A 21,588-nucleotide genomic window follows, 5' to 3' on the forward strand; every position below is an offset into this window, starting at 1 on the left:
GAGGTAAAAGGGGAAGAGGGTTTTAGTTGGCCACAGGTTTTTGTGCTGATATTACTTTCATTTTCTAAAAATTATCTTTTAAATGAGTTACTCATTGAATAAAAGGGAATGAAATCTAATGCTAATGCTGGTTCTGAGAAAGCATTATTACAGTAAAGATTCTGAATGGTTTAGACATGCTATTCCAATTTCATGGCACTGTTTGTGATATACCTAGTTACCAAACATGTAATTTGACACAAGCATAGATTGCATCAAAAGACAGAAATTTCATCATCAAACTAAAGGTTATGTAAACACTGTGCATATAAATTGAAGGCAAAAGGTGAAACCTTTCTCAAATAAAGATATTTATTTAACAGTCATTTCTTGGCTACAAAAGAAAAGGACTTTTCAATTTGTTATTTTTTTGTTTTTTATCTATTTTAAATTTCACAATTTTCCCCCTAATCTTGCTTCCCTCCCCCCACCCCACCCCCATAGAAGGTAGTCTGTTAGTCCTTACAGTGTCTCTATGGTATACATTGATCTAAGTTGAATGTGATGAGAGAGAAATCATATCCTTAAGGAAAAAAATAAAGTATAAGAGACAGTCTTTAGTCTTTGTTCAAACTCCACAATTTCCTCTTTGGATACAGATGGTATTCTTCATCTCAGATACTCTAAAACAGTGCCTGATTGTTGCACTGATGGAATGAGCAAGTCCATTACGGTTGATCATCACCCTCATGTCGCTGTTAGGGTGTACAGTGTTTTTCTGGTTCTGCTCATCTCACTCAGCATCAGTTCATTCAAATACCTCCAGGCTTCCCTGAATTCCCATCCCTCCTGGTTTCTAATAGAACAATAGTATTCCATGACAAACATATACCACAATTTGTTCAGCCATTCCCCAATTGATGAACATTTACTAAATTTCCAATTCTTTGCCACCACAACCAGGGTTGCTATGAATATTTGTGATGTTTTTACCCTTTTTCATGATCTCTTCAGGGTATAGACCCAGTAATGGTATTGCTGGATCAAAAGGTATTTACATTTTTATTGCCCTTTGGCCATATCAATTTGTTATGTTTTTAATGTAGAACCTCATGAATTAAGGTTTCACTGTTTCAAAATAGTAATAATCTAATTTGGGATCTGGGTTAAAGATTAACCTTTCTGAAAACCTCATTTTCATAGAATGTAAAAATGATTTAAGCAAAATCATTTCATAAGAAATAATAAATATGAGGAATTTGGAAAAACATAGGAAGATTTACATGTATTAATATGGAGTAAAAATATGTACAACTAAAAGAAAAGTATACAAAATGAATACAACAATGTAAATTAAAAGATCACTGAAAAGATGATTAATTTGGAACAACTGGGAAAAAAGCAGCAACAATCCAGAAGAAAGCATAATGAAACATCTCCCATGGAAGTAAGGAAATAGGAAGTCATGCATGTTCATATGTGAGTACTGTCATGTTACAGACCATACTTGTGATTTCATAGATCTATACAGTTCCTGGTAAGGAAATTCCTCTGTTGTTGTTCATCCTTCAATTTCAAAGAAGACCAAGACATTACTATGAGTGATGTCTTGATTCATGAAACCTTCATGGGCTTTGGAACAAATTGTTCTCCTTTGCCCATTCCCACTGAGGGAAGTCATCATGTTCGAGGGGTAGACAACAACTGACTCATCAATGGGTTTGAGGCCTTTTGGTTTAATATGGTTTAGCCCAATATGGTTTAGCCCAATTGAAGAATTCCTCTTCAATCAGGGCAGATCAGTTCTTTCTCTAAAATTTATATTATTAGAGATTGGCCTGAAAACACTGAAAGTCTAAGAGATTTGCTGAACACCATAGCAATTATATGTCAGAGGTGGGTCTTGAAGCCAGTTTTCAGGCTTATCTCTCTTTCTAATACACTGTACTTCAGGCACCACTGTTATTGGTAATGGTGGTGATAGTAGTGGTATTTGCTTAAGTGTTTTACTTTGTTTCATGTAAGCAGGCAGTGATATTTAACTAATGAGGAACTCCAAAGAAGAGCAGTAGTAAAAGATATTAACAATGATGGAAGGGGCTGCTAGGTGGCACAGTGGATAGAGTACTGGCCCTGGAGTCAGGAATACTTGAGTTCAAACCTGGCCTCAGACACTTAATAATTACCTAGCTGTGAGGTCTTGGGCAAGCCACTTAACCCCACTGCCTTGCAAATAGTAAAAAAAAAAAAAAAAGCAAAGGTTGAGGTTTGCATTCAACACACGTATCAAGTCAAGGGTCACTTGCATGGTTGTATCTTAGAGTAACCAGAATTTCTAGTGCTGTGATAGATTTCAGGGATGCATACTGACTCTGACTAATCATCATCTGTGTTTGTCCATCTTGAGTGCTTGATTAAACATCATCAATCAGAATATTAAGGGGGGGAAGATGTAGACTATAGCCAGCAGGGGGCCAAGGAGGGCTGCTTTTCAAATCGTTAGATACTTTCCTTCTGTTATTGGGAGGTCATCATGCACAACCAGACATTGAACATCTTTTGAAAAATCCTGGAAAGTGCTGGCTAAGAATCAATTTCTATTTAAGATGTTCTAAAACTCTGAGATAGCCAGTGAAGTTTGGGAGAACCCAAGGCTAACTTTCCTTATCTATTTATTAGCATATGATTAGGCAGTGCTATTCTTAAAACACATTTCATAAAGACACTGATTTAGTATTGTTTGTTGTGAATATAAGTAAGTTCTTAGAAAGCACTTTCCCACCTTCTCCCCAAGAGTGGGGAATGGAGCCAGGACTCAGCTTTCTAGGAATTGACTTAAGCAAAAGGTCCAGACTTTATCTATTCTCTCAGGTCCTCTATGAACTGGGTACCAGTGAGTCAAATTTGTTGGGAGCTCCTTCAATCAGTGTGAGTTTTTATCAGTATGATGATTCTAGAAAAACTATTGGTCAAGAAAATAGAAGGTTCATATGCCAATCTATGGTCAGGAAAAAACTTAACTGTAAGGAAATTTAACTTAAATTCAACTCTAAAAGGATTTATTAAATGTCTACTAAATGTAAAGCACTGTGTTATATGTCAGAGATACAAAGATAAAGCCATACCTAAGCTGGTTGCATTTTATTGGGGGGGGGGGGGTTATATCAGAAGAAAGAGAACTTTTTTTCAGATAAAATTTTTTAGTTATCTTTCATTTTTATATTATGCTTAGGGCAACTAGGTAGTGCAATGGATAGAGTACTGGTTTGAATACTTTAGTTTTGCATTACTAAGTACAATCTAGAAATCCATCTTTTCATAGGAATATTCTTCTAGAGATACTATACAACCAGAATCATGGAGCACCACAATAATCTCTAGAATCAAAAGTGATGGTGGTCCAAAGGATCATGTATTACAGAAACTATAGGTTGCAACTTTTTTAAAAAAATTATTTTTATTTTGTCTATTTGGTTTTTGCAAGCCAATGGGTTTTAAGTGACTTGCTCATAAGGATTTTAACTCAGGTTCTCTTGATTCCAGGGCCAATGCTCTATCCGCTGTGACACCTAGCTGCCCCAAGGTGGCAATTTTTTGCCTACGATGATTTATCTGTAAGAAATAGTGTTAAATATATAATCTATAAGATTTATTTTTGGAAATGGGGTTGAACGTATTTTTGCAAGTCATAACACATTAATAGCCCAAATACCATAGTGATACTCATAGAATGGATAGAGTATTGGAGTCAGGACCAGAGGTCGAATCCAACCTAAGACACTTGTCAGTTACTAGGTGTGTGACCTTTGACAAGTCATTTAACAATGATTGCTTCACATCCAAAGTCATCTCTAGTTATCCTGATTATATCTGACCATTGGATCCGGATGGCTCTGGAGGAGAAAGTGAGATATATGACTTAGCACAGCACCCCCTCATTCAAATCTAATTCATGTGTTTGTCATGGAATCAGCTCCCTGATATCATGGCCTTCTTTGAAAATGAAGAGCAAATGTCATCCTTCTCCAATGTCTTCCAGAAAGCATTCCTTACAATGAGCAAGGAAAAAAAGATGAAGAAAACAGTTGAGCAACACTATTTAAAAAATCTATCATATCTTTTGTTCCACACCCATAGTCCTCCACCTCTGTAAAGAAGTTGGGGGAAATGTAAATTTAAGCAATTTAAATTAAATTAAAACAGATACATCTATCAGATTGACCAAAATGACAAAAAATAAAAAATGATCAATGTTGGAGAGTATGTGGGAAAACTGGGATACTAAGGCACTATTGGTGGAGTTGTGAATTGATCCAACCATTATGGATAGCAATTTGGAACTATGCCCAAAGAGCACTAAAACTGTGTATGCCCTTTGATTCCACAATACCATTAAAGAGATCATTTTAAAAAGGGGAAAGAACTATAAGTACAAAAATGTTTATAGCAGCTCCTTTTATAGGGTAAATAATTGGAAATTGAGGGAAACCCCATCGATTGGGGAATGGCTGAACATGTTATGGTACATGAATGTGATGGAATATTATTCTTCTGTAAGAAATCATAAGGGGCAGGATTTCAGAAAAACTTGGAAAGACTTGCATGAACTGATGCTGAGTGAAGTGAGCAGAACCAGGAGAACATTTTACATATTAACAGAAACATTGTGAGATGATCAATTATAATGGACACAACTCCTCCCAGCAGTTCCATAAATAAGGACAATCATGAGAGAGAGGCATTTTCCATCCACATCCAGAGGAAAAAAAATTGATTTCTGAATGCAGAGCAAAACAAATTATATTCACCTTGTCAACTTTCTCTTTTTTACCTTCCTCACGTTTTTCCCCTTAGTTCTAATTCTTCTTTCACAACATGTGAAATATGGAAATATGTTAAACACAATTTTGCATGTACAATTTATATCAGATTGCTCACTGCCATGGGTGGGGGGGAGGGAGGGTAAAAAAATGTGGAACTCAAAAGCTTACAAAAGGATAAATGTTGAAAACTATCTTTGAATGTCTTTGGCAAAAATAAAAATAAATTAAATAAAGTAAAGTTAGAGCCATTAGGCTTTCCAAAGAAATTCTGTAGGAGAACAATAAAGTCAATGAAATATGGACAAAGTCCAGGGAGAGAAATCTCTCATATATCTATCCCGTTTTGGATTGAACCAAATTCCCAGAGACAAAATCAAGGAAAATAAATTTATCCAGGAAATAAAAAAATAAGAAAGCACAAGTCCTAGTTCCTTTCACAAAATGTATTGGACCAGAACATAGTAGTCAAAGCATCTAAGACCCAGAGAAGATCCTTAATGATAGTTAAACAGTTCTCTGAGGACTCCAACTCATCAGTGAAAGTTTGAGTTGGGATAAGAGACTTTAGAGCTAGTATGACTTCATGGCTGGGATAAATACTGAGTCCGTCAGGAACCCAAAGTGGAGAGTCTACATAATGGTCTTTTTTTTATTAGATTTCTTTTTTTAGGATCTAGAAGAAAATCAACAAAGTTTTTAAAGGCTAGAAATATAATAATTTTTTTTCTGGTGAGTTTCCTTTACATGCCATAACAGTTTCTTTTTAGACAACCTTTGCAGAGTTCAAATCTGGCCTCAGATACTTATTAACTGTGATTCTGGGCAAGTCACCTAACCCCATTTGTCTCAGTTTTTTCCTTGTTGCTTATCTTGGACAACAACATGATTGTGCATTAGATTAGTTACTGTCTTGGGAAGGAGGGAGGGAAGAGAGGGAGGGAAAACATTTTACCAAATGAATGCATAATGCAAACAATGTATCAGACTGCCTTCTGTGGGGGGTGGGGGGGAAATCAAGTTTTGGGGGGAAATTGTAAAATTCGAAAAAAATTTAAAAATAAAGTTGGCTGAAAAAAGAAAGCAAATAAACATAATTTAAATAAAAATGAATGTTGAAAAACTATCTTTACATGTAATTGGAAAAAATATAATTAATATAAAAAAGTACAGCTCATATTTCAGCTCTTAACCAAAACCTTCCCAGACATCAGTAATTAACATTTTCTTCCCCTTGAAATTACTTTTTATTTATTGGCATTTACTTAATACAAAGTGTTTCAAACAAATTTACTCCATACAAGGTATGTGTATATGCATATTTTATCCAGTCAATCAGAATGCAAACTTCTTGAAAGCAATTTCAGTTGTCTTTATATCCCTAGTACAGCATATATTATAGATAGTAGCCTTTTGACAAATGTTTGTTGTATTGAATTAGGTAGTTTTTAGTATTTCTACCTTCAGAAACTTACAATCCTGAATTCCTTTAAAATACAACATCATTATAAAATAGTGGGTTTAATTGCACAGTTATTTCATAACTGCAATAATAGCAATCAACAATAACAATAAGAGATTTCTAATTATTCTCTTTTTTTAGTGATTTTTTTTACCTTCCCCTTCCCAATATGTTTAGAATATCAATTAGATAACTCAAGAATGAAATATCTAAGAAATAAATTCATTCTAAGGAAAATGATACATACATAAGCCAGGAGAGTGTGCTGTGATTCCATCTTCCTAAATATTCTTTGATCTTTTTGACAAGTGAGAAAGTTTTGAAAATAAGCTCCATGTTGTTCATATCTTTAATTGTATATATTCCTAACAATTATTATTAAGTTTCCAGAGTGGAAAATCTAGTTAAGAAGACAAATAAATGTATTCAAGTTTTAGAAAGTTATTTCTTTTTAGAATATTTTCATATTAAATTTATTTATGGGTAAAACATTGATAAAACCAAAATAGATATTGGTAGCACTTTACTTTCTTGAGTCGCTTGAACTCCAATAGGCTGATCATAATACAGTGTGCATATTTTTCTGTTTCATAGTATAACAATTAGACTTTATATATTTTAGCTTTTTAACATTCAAAATTTAGACTTTTTCATATATATCCTATATGTACATCTATTCACACAGATGCACATATATTCATATGTCAAGTCTTGTTATCAAAACATAAAAGTAACAAAGCTTTTATATAGCCCTCATATATATTCAAACATATTTTCTAAATAGATTGCTTCAATGCTAAAATTACAATAAAGAATTCAAATAATTATAAATATGTACAATTTTTTTCTGAAATTAATTCCTTCTTGCATATTAACATAACTGGAATAAAGAAAAAATATTATGAAACCACAAGTCTCTATTATGTATAGCTTGTTTTAAATATATGTGAATGTATACAATAATTATAACTTTAAAAGTTGACTGCTTGTCTGTGTTTCCTACTTAATTTGTTTTTTCTTTTTGCATTTTACAAGCTCTTCAGTGACTTTATTTTCTTTTCCTGTTTCTCCAGAGGCAACACTATTACTATCTCTTCTCTAGAAACAAGAGAAAAAAAAACCTCTTGCAACTAATATGTACAATCAACTAAAACAAATTCATACATTAGTCATGTCCAAAAATGTATGTCTCATTCTGCACCTCAAGTCCATCACCTCTGCTAGTAGGTACATAGGATGTTTCATTATCATTTCTTATGAGTCATGGATGGTGACTGTATTAATCAGAGTACTTTAGTTTTTCAGTTGTTTTTCTTTACAGTACTATTATTATTGTATAAGTTATCCTAATTTGCTCACTTTTCTCTCCAACAGTTCATTTGAGTCTGCACAGAGTTTTCTGAACCTGTCCCTTTCATCATTTCTTAGGGTATATAACTAATATACCTATATATATCCTGTCATGTTCACATACTGTACCATAAATTTTTAGACTTTTCCCAAGTCTTTTCCTAAGTAATTTTCCATCAGGTCATTACTATAACAGAAAATGTTATCATAAGTATTTTTTCCACATATATGTCCCTTTCTCTTTTTTTTTGAATGCATTGAATTACAAGGTAAGTAGCTTGTGGTCAATGGATATTCACTTTGAGGGTATAGATTAAAGCTATCCAAAGAAATCAAAGGAAAAAAAAGGTCAATATGTTCAAAAATATTTATAATTGTTCTTTTTTGTGGCCGCAAAGAATTAGAAACTGAGGGGATGCCCATCATTTGAGGAATAGCTAAAAAGTTGCACTGTATGAATGTGATGGAATATTATCATGCTGAAGGAAATGATGATAGGAATGGCTTCAGAAAAACCTAAGAAAACTTATATGAACTGATGAATGTCAAGTGAGCAGAACCAAGAGAATAATTTACATGGTAACATCAATATTATGAAAATAGTCAATTTAATTGAAAATTTAATAACTGATCAAAACAATGACCCCCACAGTTCCAAAAGATTTGGTATGCAAAATGCTATACAATTCCATATAAAGAACTGATGACATTAGAGTGCAGATTGAAGCATATTTTTTCTCTTTTTTTCTTTCTATCAGAATAAAACTAATATGGAAATATGTAATGAATTTTAATTTCTTGTCTTCTCAATGGATGGGGAGGGGATTAGCAGAGAGGGAAAGCATCTGGATTATATGTATTTATATATTTATATATTATATTAAATATATAGTTGATATATTAAATTATTATTTGATATATTGTTAATATATTATATGTATGTTTTTAAATTTTTTTCATATTTTTATTTAAATTTATTTTCCCAATTACATATAAAAACAATTTTAACAATAATTTAAATTCTTCACCTTCCTTTCTCTTTTTTTACTCCTCATTGAGAAAGCCAGCAATTTGATATAGATTATATATGTGCAATCATACAAAACATATTTCCATATTAGCCATATTGTGACTAATATGACAAAAACAAGAAAAGTAAGGAAGTAAGGAAAATAAAGAAAAAATATGCTTCAATCTGACACTAAGTCCATTGTCTTAGATCATTGTATTGTTGAGAATAGCTAAGTAGTTCAGAGTTGATAATCTATTTGTTACTGTATACAATGTTCTTTTGGTTTTGCTCATTTCATTTTTCATCAGTTCATATAATTCCAGGTTTTTCTGAGAAAATCTTGCTTGTCATTTCTTATATCAAAATAGTATTCCATCACAATCATATACCACAATTTGTTCAGCCATTCCCCTCAATTTCCAATTCTTTGACAGCACTAAAAGAGTTGCTATCAATATTTTTGTACAGATATATCTTTTTTTCCTTTTTTATTTCTCTGAGATACATTAATATTAATTGATCAAAGGGCATGCATGGTTTTATAGCCCTTTGAGTACAGTTCCAAATTGCTCTACAGAACTTCAGTTCATTAGTATTTCAATTTTCACACATTTCCTCCCACATTTATCATATTTCTTTGCTGCCATATTTGCCAATCTGATAGGAGTGAGGTGATAGCTCAGAATTTTTATTTGCATTTTTCTAATCAATACTGATTTTGAGCATTTTAAATATGACTATATTTCACCTGAAAACTACCTGATCGAACTTTTGACCACTTATCATTTGAGGAATAGTTTTCATTTCTACAAATTTGGCTCAGTTCTCTATGTATTTGAGAAATGAAGTTTTTATCAAAGAAACTTGTTGTAAATTTTACCCTCAATTATGATTACAGCTATGTATTTCCCTTCATTCTATTTTCCCTATTTATCCTACTTTCTCTTTCCTTTCATGCTGTCTATTCTCAAAAGTGTTTTGCTTCTGAATTTTGCCTCCCTCAAGCTACCTTCCCTTCCATCAGCCTCTTTCCCCCATTTTCTTTTCCCCCCTACTCTCCTATAGGGTAAGATATATTTCTATACCTGAGTATTTATGCTATTCCCTCTTTGAGCCATTTCCAATGAGAATAAAGTTCAAGTGTTGCCTGCCACATTCACGGAATCTTCTCCACTGTAAAAGCTCTTTCATTAACCTTTTATGTCACCTCATTTTGCCTTTCCCTTTCCCCTTCTCCCAATGTATTCCTTTTTTCTCAACCCTCAATTTAATTTAATTTTTTAGATAATCCTTCCATTATGTTCAATGGTCTCTGTCTCTGTATACTACATCTAACTGCCCTAATAATGAGAACGGCTTTAGGAATTACTATTATCATTTTCCCATGTGGGAATGAGAACAGTGTAATCTTATTGAATCCCTTATGATTTCATTTTCCTGTTTACCTTTTTATACTTCTCTTGAGTCTTGTATTTGAAAGATAAATTTTCTATTCCATTCTTATCTTTTCATTAGAAATATTTGAGAGTTATCTATTTCATTGAATATTTTTCTGGGTAGGTGATTCTTATTATTATTTGGTTCTTGAAAGGCAATTGAGTTAAGTGACTTGCTCAAGGTCACACAGCTAAGTAATTATTAAGTGTCTGAGGTCAGATTTGAACTCAGGTTCTCCTGACTCTAGACTGGTGCTCTATCCTCTGCACCACCTGGCTGCCCCTGGGAAGATGGTTCTTGATTGTAATCCTAGATCATTTGCTCTTCAGAATATCATATTCCAAGCTCTCTGATACTCTGATTTAGAAACTGCTAAATCTTGTGTTATCCTGACTATGAATTCACAAAATTTGAATTGTTCATTTTGGACTGCTTGTAATATTTTCTCCTTGACCTGGGACTTTTGGAATTTGGCTATAATATTCCTGAGTGTAGTCATTTTGGGATCCCTTTCAGGGAATTGGTGATTCTTTCAATTTCTACCTTACATCCTAGAATATCAGGGTAGTTGTTCTTTATAATTTCTTTAGGTAATGATGTCTAGGTTCTTTTTTAAATATGATTTTTAGATAGTCCAAAGATTCTTAAATTATATTTTCTTGATCTGTTTCCCAGGTGAGTTGTTTTCCAATGAAATGCTTCACATTTTCTTCTATTTTTTTCATTTTAAAATTTTTATTGTTTCTTGATGTTTCATGGATCAATCACTTCCTCTTGCCCAGTTCTAATTTTTAGAGAATTATTTTCTTTAAGGAGTTTTTATTCTTTCTTATCCATTTGGTAAATTCTGCTGTTCAAAGCATTCTTCTATTCCTTGGATTTTTGTGCTTTTTTGACTATCCATTTTTTCTAGGGATTTTTTGGGTCTCCTTTATCAAGCTGTTGACTCTTTTTTTTCCCCTGGTGATTTTTTTTGCATCATTCTCATTTCTCTTCCCATTTTTCCCTCTATCTCTCTTACTTGACTTTAAAAATCCTTTTTGGGGTGGCTAGGTTGCACAGTTGATAGAGCACCAGCCCTGGAGTCAGGAGTACCTGCGTTCAAATCCAGCCTCAGACACTTAATATTTACCTAGCTGTGTGACCTTGGGCAAGCCACTTAATCCCATTGCCCAGCAAAAACTTAAAAAAGAAAAAAAATTCCTTTTTGAGTTCTCCCATGAGCTTAGAGCAATTCATAGGTTTCTCAGGGACCTTGGTTGTAGGGGTTTTGATTTGGTCTTCTTTTGAGTCTGTATTTTGATCTCCTCTGTACCGTATAGTGACTTTGTAGAGTCATGATCCTTTTCTGTTATTTGCTAATTTCTTTCAGCCTATTTCTTGACTTTTTAAGCATGGGGGTTCTGTTTCTGGAGTGGAGGGGGCACTGTCCCTAGCTTTAGTCTTTGTGCAATTATTTTCAGAATTAGTTCTGGAGACTTGTAAATTTTTGATGCTTCAAGATAGTTTGATCCCAAAGAGAAGTGTTTACTATTCTCCTAGCCTATGCTGTAGTAGGTGAAGCACAAGCACTCTTTTCTGTCCTGTAACTGTGATAAGGATCTTAGGTCTCCTGGGGCTGCAAGTTCTGGTATTCTAATGCACCTCCCTACCCTGGGACTGAGACTCTGGAATACAACCCAGATCTACATATGGGCAATGCAACAGAGTCTGCCCCTGGTGCATGCAAGAGAACTCCTAAAATCTCCTTGTGATCAGTTGTCTGAACCTCTTACTGTCTGTGAGCTGATAGGGCAGGAAACTAACACTACTGATTCAGTTGTCCCCAAGGTCTACTGTTGGTTTCCTGCAGTGTGGTCTGCCCTGGATTGTTTTCCATTTTCACCCTGGAACAATAGACCTTTCCTGTCAACCTTCTAAATTGTCTTGGGATGGAAAATTGTTTTACTCAGCCCTTGGTATCTCTTGCTCCAGAATTTGTTTTGAAGTATTATTTTAAAATTGTTTGGAAGAGCTTGGGGGAAAAGCTCAGGTAAGTCCCTGCCTTTTCTCTACCATCTTGGTTCTGTCCTCCAATAAAATAAAATTGAAGAGAAAAAAGATTTTTTTTCATAATGACTAAATCAAAATGTAATTCCATTAAAATTTATTTGTATGCCTGTTCTCCCACAGCCCCTCCAGAACTATTATTTTCTTTTTTTTTTACTCTTTATTCATTTGAATGGCAGGTGGTAGAAACTCATTTTAAGAAAATAATTTTAATTTGTATTCATATTAATGATTTAGAACATTTTTTCATACAATTGTTAATAGATTGGGTATCAATTTCCTGCTCATATCTTTTGATTATATGCCTAATGGAGAACAGTTCATAGACACATATGCATGTAAAAGTATGCCATATATATATATATATATATATATGTATATATATCATATATCAAACATTTATTTGAAAAATTTGCTACAAATTCCTCCCCCCAGGTAAATGATTCACTTCTGTCGATATCACTCATGCAAAAACTTTTCAATTTTATGTAATCAAAATTGTCTTATTAGAGTCACCTATGGGACTCTATGGGGATTAATAAATAGAGCACTTTCTAGTTTGAAATCAAAAAGACTTCAGTTTAAATTCTAATCATCTACTCAATGTATAATCCTGGGTCTATCATATAATACCATTCAGCCTCAATTTTCTCATTTGGAAAATGAAGAAATAATAATAGCTCCTACCTCATAAAGTTGTTATGAGAATCAAATGAGACAATCTATATTACTTAAATGCTAGCAATTATTAATCTTCCATGACCTACTCTATTTGAAATGCTCTCTTTCTTTCAAAAGAGTTGTCTTCACTGATGTTCATTTTTAAATCTTATCTGGATATGATTAACTCCATGTTTTTAAAAAGACCTTTAACAAGGATATATGATTACATTTTAATATATTATTTATTAAATTTCATATTTAGGTTTTGAAAGTATGTGATAGTTTTCTTTTAATCTTTAAAATTGTTTTCCAAAATGACTTTCCTGAAGGTTGAACTTCAGTTCCACATATACAAGATTTCATCGAATTTGTGAATCTGTTTCAGTTTTTCCTAATCTATGAACACGAATCTATAATTAAAACACATATGATAGATAAACTCACCTTGTTTGAAAAACATTCTACCTTTGGTAGTCCTGGTGTCAGGTCTAATGAAAGTCAATAGTGATTTTTTAATCTTCATACTAGAATCATTAGGGCAGTAAAACTTCAGAACAGCTGAGAGAATTTCGGGAAAAGCTAGAGGGACCTGTTGCTGATCATCATTAATTAAAGATAAAGGAAATGTAAAGAGCAAGGAAAGCCATTTGGGAAGTATAAGGAAACAGAGAAATTTAAGGTCAGTATCCCTTCTATGATAATGAGTGCTTCTTTCCATTATGTTTGTACTTTGTTCTTTATTTGTCTTACTAGAAATACTCTAAAAAACTTCTTCCTAAAAAAATAGGTCATTACTTTGAACCTTTTTTTATCTCTTTCCAAAGTCATTATTCTTTCACCTTTTAAGTACAAAGAATATTAAACTTAGTTGAGTATGAATCCTAGTATTATAGTATACTATGAAAATTCTCTGTAGTTCAAGAGGGGCTAAAAATACTGTCCACTCTAATGGTAAGTTCAAATGGTTATTTTGGGGGGGTCATATTTTACAACCAAGGAAAAAGAAAATTCATAATATTGCACTGGGAAGCACTGCGTGATATAAAAATGATAAGTACAATTAATGTAGCCTAATCATTTTCACAGGCATCTTTTTGTAGTTACAACCCTGGATCCTTGAAGTCTATGCTAGTAGAGATCAAATACTTACTTTGTGTAAGGTATAGAAGAGGCAGGGTTGTGGAGTGGCTAATTAGCTGATCTTATTCAGATATTGACTCTGACAAATACTAGAGGACAATTGCTTAACCTATGAGTGTTCCAGGCAATTCTCTAAAGCTATACATTTTAGAGTAGAGGCTGATCTACTTTGGTAAATGGATTTTTATTATAGGGAATTCTTTATACATATGAAATCATAAGTATGGTTAAAAAAAAGTGTTGTCCTTGATTCTGGAGTCACTAAGACTAAAACAAAATTATCCTTGCCTTCAAGAAGGTGACATTCTATAGAGCTTAGAGTGTGGGTCTAGCAAAGAATTATGTGTCTGCTATCAGAAGAGGATCACTATCAGAATTGGCCACCAGATGGTGATTTTGTTGTTGTTGTTGTTGCTACAGTGACTCATGATAAGCTCAGAAATTCTTTCCACCCTCCCCTGCAATGTGCACTTTATTTAGAGCTGGCTAGACAATGAACTGAAAAAAAAAAAAAACAGAACACTGAGTTTTCTATAAATATATATTATTCCTAGTCATGTCTGTTGGTATTCTTTATATTACTGGTAGATGAAAGACACTACAACTCCACATAGATGTGACTAGTCTTATTTCCTTGAATGTTACTGTCCAAAAGGGAAAGATACATATACCCAAGTATTTAATGAAGTTGACTAAACCTCCCTAAAAGTAGCCAGTAAATGTACTTAGGAAGATAGTGATAACTTCCAGTCACCAAGGTTCAATCTCCATTGTGAAAACTTACTCCTCTAACTCCTGAGGTTACCTCACTCCAATCTGCATTCCCTTGTTGCACAATGATAGTACTTTCACAATCATCATAAGTCCTCTCTACCGAGCTGTTGTATGTTTGACAAATCTCTAGGTTCATCAGCTGTCAAGTTCTCTGCACTGGCACATTGTCCCCTTATTGCTATTGCATGTCACTGTGGGTAGAGCATTGAACTTGGATCAAATCATTCTTTAGATATTTAATTAGCTGTGTGACCCTGGTTAAGTTACTTAAACTCCCTGCCTCAGTTTCCTTATGTGTAAAGCAAGGAAATTGAGCTAGATCACTTCTAAGATCACTTCTAGATGCTTCTAGCTCTAATTAAGATCTATCATCTTATGTGATCTCATCAGTGTATAGTTACTCCCTCCACTGATAACAGATCTCAACCCCTTCACCTACTTGGGAAACATTCTTAATTCTGTGCAACTATTTTAAATGTCATCCTCTAATTCATCCACAGGGGCTATTCCCAATGCACTAGAAATCTCTGTGTAATTTCTCATTGGTAATGTACAATAGTTTACTCATGTCCCCTACACATCATCTATTGGGTAACCTTGGGGGACCTCTATCATGATGGCAAACTGCTTCTTCCTTTTTTGTGCCAGACTTCATATTAATAATCAGAGAGTCATTGAATGAAATTGTATGTATATCTTTCAAGGAATCTTCTATGATTTATAAATATGGAAGACTGTTGGGAGAAAGCTTTAAGGAAGCATTTTGTTCTACTATGTTCAATGCATTTTGTAATCCACAAATAAAAGGAACAATGAGATTTTGCATGCTCTATATATCTTTCAGATAATTCCCTGACTGTGACATGTGGTCTATTATAGAATATAATTTTTAGAAGTTTGATTTTTCTTTTCCAACCTGATCAAAGATGCCCGTGATAGGTGTAATTCTTCATTTTCCATTAAGAACTCTGTTTGATTTGGACTCTGCAGAACATCATACCTTTCTCAGGATAAGCAGATCACCTGAAATCTCATCACCAGGCTGATTGACTCAGTTTTTGATACTTGACACCTTTTCAACTTCCTCAATTGTCTTTCCCTTCTGATTGGATGATGATACTTCCAAAGCTTCCTTTTACTAAGAGCTCAGATCAGAACTTTATAGGTAATTCTCCATTTTACATTTGCCTCTGCTTGGTTTTGAATTCATAGAACATAATACCTCTTGGTTTCCACTTCCCTTTTAGCTTCCATTTGTGTGGTGTCTTCTCTCATTAGACTGAAAGCTCCTTGAGTCTTTCTCTTTCTTGTTTGTAAACTCAGTGCTTAACACAGTGGCTGAACCATCATGGATACTTAAATGTTTAGTGAATTAAATTGTTTTTCTTATAAAGATTTTGTAGTGATGGCTCTGTGAGTTGATAGCTACTTTTTAAAGTTAACAATACAGTCTGGGGAATGACTGAACAAATTGTAGTATATGAATATAATAGGATACTATTGTACTATAAGAAATAATAAGAAATATGTGGGGTGGTTTCAGGGAAATCTTTATCAATTGATACAGAATGAAATAACCAGAATTAGGAGCCAGATCATTGCATATAGTAGCAGCCATATTGTAATGATGATCAACTGTGAAAGATTTAGTTACTTTGATCAATATGTGATTCAAGAAAATTTAGAAAGGCTTATTATGAAAAAGGTTATCTTACCTCCAGAGAGAGAACTCATGAACTTAGAGCAAATTAAACTATAAATTTTTCACTTTCTTTATTTTTCTTGCTTCTTTTTTTTGTAACATGGATAACATGAATATATTTTTTTTTGCATGATTTCACATCATTCATTGATGTCATACTGTTTGCCTTTTCATGGGTATGGGAGGAGTTGGAGGGAAGAGATTTGAAACTCAAGTTTCTTTAAAAAAGTGAATGATAAAAATAAATAAGATAAAGTATTCTATGACCCCCACACCCCAGCATTTGGTAACTTCTATTCCTAGCTATTTTGATATTAGATACTTTAATACCTTTAAAATTATGTCACCTACAGCACAGACTTTCTCTGTGTTTACTTGGTCTAGTCCAACTATTCTTTCCATTTTTAAAAAATATTGCTTCTAGTTCTTCTTCTTACAAAGTGGAATTCTTATTTTAGAGTCTAAATGGAGTGATTCCATTTAGATTGATGCAGAAAAGAGTTTATATTGTAAAACTTGAAGATTTTTTTGTACATTGGAGCAATTTATTTTCCAAGTGCTTACAATTTCATCAGGAAGTTTTGACTCATCTTGCCAAGTTTTTTGTAAATTTGTTTTCCCCTCTATGACTTATTATATTTTATGAATTTTCTACTACTTTCCTCTGTAATCCTCTGTAAGATTATACTCAAGGTTGCCATTGGCTGCCATTTTTTTGTTCTACCTTTTATTATTGATCACATTTCAATAAATAACTTCTTTAGCTCAGATCTGGTAGATACTGTGTTTCTTAGGTAGCTGAAAGTTCATTAAGTCTGAGGAGTTGTCTAATTAATACATGAACTTTGATCAAAGAAAATAATTTTCTCTTTTGCCTTTGAATTTTACCCCAAAACTGCCCCCCAAGTGATCAGACTAACTTAAATGGAAGAGTTTGGATCCACTCCCTCTGTAACCTGATGCTTTAAAGGCCCAAGACTTCATAAAATCAATAGACCTACAATTTCAAACTATTCAAGCATAAATAATATCTTGTGCCACACATGATGCTTTAAAAAATAATCACAGACTCAGCTTCTGAACATGTTCTGACTCCTACCCCCTGTCTCAACATCAATGACTGGTGATAATGCCCAAAAAGGGCATTATGATCTTAAATGTTGGAACTCTATCTTGTGGTTTTAGAATCTTTTGTCCCAAGCCACTCAAGTCTCAGACTTTTCTCTTCACCACCCACCTCTTCCAAAACTATCTTTGGCAATAACATTTCTTCTTCATCATCAGAGCTCAGTTTCTATTTATAAAGTGCCATCATATTCATGATCTCAGTTAAGCTTTACTACACTTATGAAATTGTTAATGTAAATATTACGATCTCCATTTTATGGATAGTGAAACTGAGACCTTAGAAGTAAAGTGAATAGCCAATTATCACTTAGCTAATAAGCAGCAGAGTTAGGACTTGTACATTCTGACTCAGCTGAGTCAGTTTGGTTCATTCCATTACATTATGTATAGCAACAGGAAATAAGAGTATCACCAAACAACCAAAATCTTTTGGAACTCTGATGCAATTTCAAAAATCCAAAATACTTTAAATTCCAATGAGTTTAAGTACCTTCTCTATGTAGAAGACACCAAAATCTATATATCTGGTCCTAATCCCTTTCTTGAGTTATAGTCCTTTATCAACAACTGTCTATTGGTAATTCAAACTAGATACCCAAGACAACTTAAATTCAACATGTCCCAAACTGAATTTTCTCCTTCCCCATAAATCTAGCTCTCTTCCAAATTTCCCTGTTTCGGTTGAAGATACCATAAATCTTTCAAGTCTCCCAGGTTCATAACCCAAACAATTTCCTTGACTTCTTATTTTACTTCACACCACATTTTCAATCAGTTGCTAAATTTTGCCATCTCATCCTTCACACCATCTCTCACTTTTCTCTGCTCACACAGTTATCATCATAGTTCAAGCCCTCATCACCACTTGCTCATATTACTGTGGCAACCTTCTTTCTAATTAGGATCACTCTCTCAAATTTCTGACACACCCTGACCCCTCAGGGGAGATGAAGTCTTGCTTGGGGGCCTGAAGATCCTCAAAGTTTAGAAGATTTATAGAAATACTTGTAAAGTCACTCAAGAGAAGTCAGTTTGGATGGGAGGACTCTAGCAACTGGGGAATAGGAAAGACTTCCGGCAGGAGATGATTAGACTGAATCTTGAAGGAAGAAAGGGATTGTTCAGAAAAGGCAAGGAAAGAGTGAATCCAAGAATGTGGGACTACCAACATAAGGGCACAGAGATAGGAAATAGAATACATATTAGCCCATCCTACACAAGCCCAGATATCATCATGAAACTTTTCTGCTCAATAATTTCCAGTGACTTCCTAGTGTTTCTAGGTTGTTATTCATTTCAGTCACATTCTGCTCTTCAGGAACACATTTGGAGTTTTCTTAGCAAAGGTACTGGAATGGTTTACTATTTTCTTTCCTTGCTCATTTTACAGATGATGTAATTGAGTCAGAGGCAACTAATATATATGGCCTTAGGTCAGATTTGAACTTAGGAAGATGAGTCTCCCTGAGTCTAGGCTCAGCTTTCCAATCAATGCACCATGATAAGATATAACTTCTCTATTTAGATTTTAGGTTTCTATATGTCCTACTGCCAACCTATCTTTCGATTTTTGTTGGTCATTACTTTCCTTCCTGTACATTACTTGCAATCAAATTAATTTTCTCTCTTTTGACATACATAATACTCCATTTCTTGTCTCTCTGCTCTACAGACACAGGACTCAACTGATAATTCCTAAAGTGTGCACAATCCTTAAAGAAATAATTTCCTTGCTTATATAATTTGTTGTTGTTAAGTGATCTCTGATTCCATTTGAAGTTTTCTCAATAAAAATACTACAGTGATTTGCTATTTTCTTCTCCAGCTCATTTTACAGTTGAAGAAATTTAGGCAAACAAGGTTAAAAAAAACTTGCCTGGAGTGACACTACTGGTATATATCTGAGATTGGATTTGAGGATTTGAACTTAGTTCCTCCTGACTCCTGTGCTGGCACTCTGTCCACCTTAAAACACTTAAAATGGTTCTTTGCCTACTCAACTAAATAATCTGTTTTGACCATTTAACTTCAAAAGACCAGATATTTGCCTGTACACATCTTTCCTCCTCTCTCTACAACACCTACTCATCTTCCGGTCCACTCTTAGAAAACATTCTCTTATTTCAGTTCCATTCTCTTGGTTCAGGTATTTGGTATGACCAGTAGATGGCAGCAAGTACTGAGAAGCCTATGAAAGCACTTCACACCTGATGAATAATTGTGCGTCCTTTGTGATGCAAGCATTTGCTTTGAATGACTTGCCTAACAAAAAAGAGCTTATTCACATTTGCACAGTTCTCTCTCTCTCTCTCTCTCTCTCTCTCTCTCTCTCTCTCTCTCTCTCTCTCTCTCTCTCTCTCTCTCGGTCACCTAGAAAAAGTAAGAAGTCTAATCCATTTTAACAGATTTTTTTCTTTGGCCAGATTCACTGTTGAGAGAAGTATATGAAGTATATGAAATAATTAATGTAGGAAACTGGGTTAAGGCAATGTATTTGTCATAAAATATGGATTACTTATTTAATCTTGGATGAGAAATTTTACCCTTTAGAAATCTCTCAAGAGGAACCCCAAAGTCTGCAATATAAAAATGAATTGTCAGTATTCTCCATTCAAATTTAATGGGTAACCTCACTTTCCCCAAACTATCCATTTAAAAGTTTACATCTTTTTAAAATCATTCAAAGAAACAAACACGATTTTTATAGTGAGAGTAAAGTTCATGGGAAAATTATCTGTGTCATTAAATTTCATTTCTTTTAATTTTATCATTATTCTTTAGAGATTAGTAATTCCAATATGTTAAAGAGTTTTTCTATATCAACAGTTGATTATAGCAGGAAAGAATGTCACTGGAGAAAGAAAACATAAGCCTTCCATCAGATATATTAAACCAGACAATGGAAAGAGAAAGTTCTTTCCACTAAAGTCCTTGGCACTGTTAAATAGTACAGCTTCAGATTTCAATAAGGTTTTATCAGTGGAAATACCATTAATAAAATTCAGTCCCATTTGTTTTGTCACTAAACTCTAAGAACCATGGTACCCTTCAATCTTCTTACAAGCTAAAATTTCCTACATGCATCATCTCCTGGGAACTCTTTGAAAGCGGGGCTTGCTTTTCTATTTGTATTCCTAGATCTTTGTACAGAACTTTGCACAAGTGAGTATTAATAAATGCTTTTTCATTCCTTTATTTGTGATTCAGAGATATTCAAAACCATCAGCATCCTAATACATGCTATTGATATTCCAAAATTCCAACTGTATTAGAAAGAAAAAAGTAGTATTACAGTTGCAACTTACCATGTTCTTTCTCATAGAAAAGTCTAAATTGTCTTGCTATAAATTCTGCCTATTGATCCTGGTTCTGATTTCTGAAACAAGAGAAAATGAGTCTACGCTCCCTTCTTTTTGGCAACTCTTCAAATATTTGAAGCCTCTTAGTGTGTCCCCATAAGTTGTTTTGTAACATATGTCCAGTTTCTTCAACTATTCATCATATAATATGGTTTCCAGAGCCCTCACTAGTCTAGTAATCCTTTTTCAAATGTATTCTATTCATATTTATAGAGTCCTGACCACCTTTTGACATAGAGAGAGCAAATATTATCAACTCCATTTTACAAAGAAGAAAAATTAAGACTCATAGAGATTAAATAATTTGTTCACAGGCATACAACTAGCAAGTCTCGAAGTGGAGATTCATGACCAGTACTCTTTTTGCCATACCATGCTGCCTACTGTTAACTTTATTTAAACAAATACTTCTCATGTGGCTAACCCATGAAAAGTATGTAGGACTTTATTTCCCTAGAACTGGACATATTTCTGTTGATGTAGTCCAGGATTGCATCGTGGATTTTTTTTAACAGCATTGAGCTATATAGATCAATGTAACTTTCTACATCTCAAATCCCAGGACTCTTTTTTATTTTTATTAGGTTTTTGTAAGGCAAACAGGGTTAAGTGGCTTGCCCAAGGCCACACAGCTAGGTAATTATTAAGTGTCTGAGACCAAATTTGAACCCAGGTACTCCTGACTCCAGGGCCGGTGCTTTATCCACTGCGCC

Source organism: Macrotis lagotis, chromosome 8 (genome assembly GCF_037893015.1).
Source record: "Macrotis lagotis isolate mMagLag1 chromosome 8, bilby.v1.9.chrom.fasta, whole genome shotgun sequence".
Lineage (NCBI taxonomy): Eukaryota > Metazoa > Chordata > Mammalia > Peramelemorphia > Peramelidae > Macrotis > Macrotis lagotis.